Raw genomic sequence first — 5,910 nt, forward strand, 5'->3', positions numbered from 1 at the left:
AGTCTATAGTCTAGTCTATAGTCTAGTCTATAGTCTAGTCTATAGTCTAGTCTATAGTCTAGTCTATAGTCTAGTCTATAGTCTAGTCTATAGCCTAGTCTATAGTCCTGTCTAGTCTATAGTCCTGTCTAGTCTATAGTTAAGCATTAATCTAGTCTAATCTGGTCTATCTCGTCTTGTCTACCTAATATAATCTTTAGTCTAGTCAATAATCTATTGTGTAGTCTATGGTCAAATTTTTAGACTAATCTGTTATCTAGTCTTTAATATAGTCTATAATAGTAATCTATAATCTTGTGTACAGTTTAGTTTGTAGTATAGTCTTTAGTCTATTATCTGGCTTTTAATCTAGTCTTTAGTCTAGTCTATAACCTAGTTTATAGTCTAGGTTTTATTCTAGACTTTAGTCGATTGTCTTTCCTATAGTCTAGTATATTGTCGAGTTTATAGTCCTGCATTCTGAGTTTTATGAAACATATTCAATAGTTCATGAATCTATTTCAACCTTGATCCATTAACTTTTATCTCTTTTTCAAAAAAAAAAAAAAAAACTAAAACAAAATCAATAAATAATTAATTGCGACTAATTGATGAGAACAAGTGTAAGGCACAAGTTTAATTACTTTATGCTGTCATTTAAAAAAACATAGTTTATTGTTCAACATGCCAAAAGATAAATTTAACATTTTGTTGCAACTATAATGTTGCCATATGTTGCTTGCTACTACGTCTGCTAACGGCACACTATTGTTTTACACTTAATTTCTTGGCAAAATTTTTAGGATTTTTATTCGTTTTTTTTTTTTTTGTTTTTTTTTTTTTTTTTTTTGTTTTTGTTACTTAGGAAACTTTTTTATATTTTTAATAGAAATCGACTAAACTAAAGTAAATTTTTTGTCTAAAGACCAAAAACAAAAATTTACAGTACGTAAAAAAAAGAAAAGTTATCAAAACGATAGCCAGGTTTAGTTTTAAGAATGTGTGTATATGATTGTGCCAGTATTTGAAAAGTTTTAAAGAAAAAATGTAAAAAAAATAACTCCACAAACTGATTGCAATTGTAATGCTGCATGCCATCATGCCACATCCACTTATCTCAAGAAATTCTACTCTTCATCTTTTACCAAACGATAAACTTTATGCAAAATGCATTAAAAAATATAACAAACTTTTATACATATTTAAATGTTCTTCTACTAGTATTTCCTTTTAAGAGTTTTTTTCGTATACCTTCTTTGGGGATATTTTTTGATGTCTTTGTCTTAAATGCTAGCCTTGCCTCCATATTTTTTTAAGTTCGCTGTTTTTCATGTAAAAATAATACTGATCCAGTATAAGTTGGTTTAAGTAGATGGTATGGATAAGTTTTACCCTAAAATCCAGTCTTTAGAATTAGTATATGGACTTATATATGGGCTATTCTATTAACTAATCCATAGACCATTATCTTAACTAGTCGATGCACTATTCTCTTGACTAGTCTATGTATGCAATGTTTCGATTAGTATATGTACTAATCTATGGACTAGTCTTTTCATTATTCCATGGATTAGTCTATTGATTAGTCCATATACTTGGACTAATCTGTTGACTATTCTATGGGCTATTTTCTCAACTATTCTTTGGACTAGTCTCTGAACAAGATTAAGGATTTCTCTCTGTAGTAGTCATTGCCTGTAGTAGGCATAGCCTCTGAAATAGTTTATAGAATAGTCTCTGAATTAATCTATGGACTAGTTTATAGAATAGTCTCTAGATTAGTCTATGAACTAGTTTATAGAATAGTCTCTGAATTAGTCTATGGACTAGTTTATGAACTAATCTATAGACGAGTTTCTTGTCTAACCTCTTGGCTAGTCTATATACTAGTCTCTTAAGTAGTCTATTGATTAGTCTATGGACTAGTCTATGGACTAGTCTATGAACTAGTTATAGACTAGTCTCTTAAGTAGTATATTGACTAGTCGATGGACTAGTTTTTCAATTAGTCTTTGGACTAGTCTCCGAACAAAGCTATGGATTACTCTATGTACTAGTCAGTGGAATAGCTTCTGAAATAGTCTATAGAATAGTCTCTGAATACGTCTATGGACTAGACTCTGATCTAATCTATACAATAGTTGTTTGTCTAATCTATTGGCTAGTCTCTTAACTAGTCTATTGACTAGTCTATAGCCTGGTCTCTGAATTAGTATATTGACTGATCTATGGACTATTCTATAGACTGGTCTATGTACAAATTTCTGAACTAGTCAGTGGAGAAATGACTGGTCTCTGAATTAGTATATTGACTGGTCTTTTGACTGATCTATGGACTATTCTATAGTCTGGTCTATGTACAAATTTCTGAACTAGTCAATGGAGAAATGTAATGTCTATAAACTAGCCTTAGGACTAGTCTATGAATTAGTCTATGAACTTATCTCCTGAGTACTATCTTGACTTGTCAAAAAAATAGTATAACTTCTTGATTCTTTTCTTATCTCTTGGCTAGTCTCTTGACTGGTCTATTGACTAGACTATAGACTAGTTTCTGAATTAGTGTATTGACTAGTCTCTGAATTAGTAAATTGACTAGTCTCTTGACAGATCTATGGATTATTCTATAGACTGGTCTATGTACAAATTTCTGAACTAGTCAATAGAGAAATGTATGGAATAATCTAAAGACTAGTCTATAAACTAGCCTTAGGACTAGTCTATGAATTATCTCCTGAGTACTATCTGGACTTGTCTTGATTAGTTTATGGCTTAGTACCTAAACCAGTAAATAGATTAGTTTCTGGATTAGTCTCTAGACAAGTCTCTGAAATAGTCTATTGACTAGTATCTTGGCTAAACTATGGACTTTTCTATATACTAGTTTAGAAACTTATCTCTGAACTAGTCAATGTAGAAATAACTGGACTAATCCATGTATTAGTCTATATACTGTTATAGCTCTAAACTAGGATATGAACTATACTATATGGTTTAGACTCTTGGCAAGTCTCTGGATTAGCCTCTGCAATAGTCTCTTGACTAATCTATGTTCTATACTAGTCTCTTGATTAATCTATGGACTAGTCTGTGGACTGGTCCATTGACAAGTCTCTTAGATAATCTATGGACCAGTCACTTGACTATTCTTTTGACTAGTCTCTTGACTAATCTATGTTCTAGTCTCTATACTAGTCTGTTGATCAATCTATGAACTAGTTGACAAGTCTCTGAAATAATCTATGGACCAGTCACTTGACTATTCTCTTGATTGGTCTATGAACTAATCTATAGACGAGTTTCTTGTCTAACCTCTTGGCTAGTCTATATACTAGTCTCTTAAGTAGTCTATTGACTAGTCTATGAACTAGTTATAGACTAGTCTCTTAAGTAGTATATTGACTAGTCGATGGACTAGTTTTTCAATTAGTCTTTGGACTAGTCTCCGAACAAAGCTATGGATTACTCTATGTACTAGTCAGTGGAATAGCTTCCGAAATAGTCTATAGAATAGTCTCTGAATACGTCTATGGACTAGACTCTGATCTAATCTATACAATAGTTTCTTGTTTAATCTATTGCCTAGTCTCTTAACTAGTCTATTGACTAGTCTATAGCCTGGTCTCTGAATTAGTATATTGACTAGTATCTTGACTGATCTATGGACTATTCTATAGACTGGTCTATGTACAAATTTCTGAACTAGTCAATAGAGAAATGACTGGTCTCTGAATTAGTATATTGACTGGTCTTTTGACTGATCTATGGACTATTCTATAGTCTGGTCTATGTACAAATTTCTGAACTAGTCAATGGAGAAATGTAATGTCTATAAACTAGCCTTAGGACTAGTCTATGAATTAGTCTATGAACTTATCTCCTGAGTACTATCTTGACTAGTCTCTTGATTAATCTATGGACTAGTCTGTGGACTGGTCCATTGACAAGTCTCTTAGATAATCTATGGACCAGTCACTTGACTATTCTTTTGACTAGTCTCTTGACTAATCTATGTTCTAGTCTCTATACGAGTCTGTTGATCAATCTATGGACTAGTTGACAAGTCTCTGAAATAATCTATGGACCAGTCACTTGACTATTCTCTTGATTGGTCTATGAACTAGTCCCTTGAATAGTCTATGAACCAGTTTCTTGACATGTCTATGGAGTAGTTTCTTGAGTAATCTATGGACTAGTCTATAGACTAGTAAATGTACTAATTTATGGACTAGTCAATGTAGAAATATTTGGACTATTTTATGTACTAGCCTATAGACTAGTCTCTAAACTAGGATATGAACTAGTATATAGATTAGTGTATGGTTTAAACTCTTAAGAAGTCTCCGGACTAGCCTCTGACCTAGTCTCTTGATTACTCTATGTACTACTCTCTATATATGATTAGTCTATGGTTTAGTCTTTCAACTAGTCTATGGACTAGTCCCTTGACTAGTCTTTTAAGTAGTCAATGAACCATTCACTTCACTAGTCTCTTGACTAGTATATGGACTAGTCCCTTGACTAGTTTCTTGAATAATCTGTAGACCATTAACATGACTAGTTTATGAAGTAGTTTCTTGGGTAATCAGTATACTACTCTCTTGACTAATCTATATACTAGTCAAATGGTTAATCTATTGAATATTCTATAGATTTATCTCATGACTAATCTATTGACTATAGAATTGTCTTTTGATTAGTCTTTGAACTTTGAAGTAATCCATTTACTTGTATATGGACTGGTCTATGAATTTTTCGTCATGTACTACCCTACCCATACTGTAGCACACTTGTAAGTCACTGCAAACATTAACCAATATTTTTTACTACTTTCCATTGTCTTTTGTTTTTTCTTGACATTTTTTTCTTCCTCTACGTATTTTCTTACCTATAAAACTTTTTACCCAACTTAAAAGCGAACACAAAATATTTAAATAAAACTCGAAGGAAAGTATATGGACAGCGCTGAAGGAGGAGAATAGAAAAGGACAAAAAAGAATGAAAGCATTGGACTGCTGGCAAAAGTTTTTGAAAACTAAAATTAAGACGAATCAAAGAACATTGTAAGTAACGTTTAAATAAATTTACATACTTAGTACATAACATATTTTTGGACAGTTTTTGTTTTTATACCCTACACCACTATAGTGGGGAGGATATTATACGTTTGTGCTGATGTTTGTAACATACAAAAATATTGGTCCAATACCCACCTTAAAGTATACCGATCGATTCAGAATCATTTCTTGAGTCGATTAAGACATGTCCGTCCGTCTGTCCGTCTGTCCGTCTGGCTGGATGTCCATGTAAACCTTGTGCGCAAGGTACAGGCCGCAATTTTCAAAATAATTTGATGAAATTTGGACCAAGCATGTTTTTTGGCACAAGGACGAAGCCTATTGAAAATGGTTGAAATCGGTCCATTATTTCACCTAGCCCCCATACAACCGTACCTCCCGGTTTGAACTTTTTATGCTATAATTACGTCAAATATTTTGCTATCTCTCTAAAAATTGGCACAAATATGTTTTATATAAGTATAAATGATACTGCAGATTTTCGTAAGGATCGGCCTATATTTGACCCTAGCCCCCATACAAACCCCCCTTCAAAAAATGACTTAAACGTCTAAAATTGACTTGTAACCATTTGTATCGCAATGAAACTCAACAAAACTAACTGTTATTTAGAAATATAACCTTTTCCCAAATTTACCGAGGATCGGCCCATATTTGACCTATATAAAGCCTCATTTAGAAATTTTAGTTTTTTATCAACAAATGGCTTAAATATTTTGGAATTATGGTAATATTCAACATAAATGTTTCTTTACAAAAAATAAAAATTTTATAAAAGTAAAAATTGTAAAAATATACTCATGGTGTAGGGTATCATATGGTCGGCCATGCCCGACTATACTTTCCTACTTGT

The sequence above is a fragment of the Lucilia cuprina genome, chromosome 6, assembly GCF_022045245.1.
Source record: "Lucilia cuprina isolate Lc7/37 chromosome 6, ASM2204524v1, whole genome shotgun sequence".
Taxonomy (NCBI): domain Eukaryota; kingdom Metazoa; phylum Arthropoda; class Insecta; order Diptera; family Calliphoridae; genus Lucilia; species Lucilia cuprina.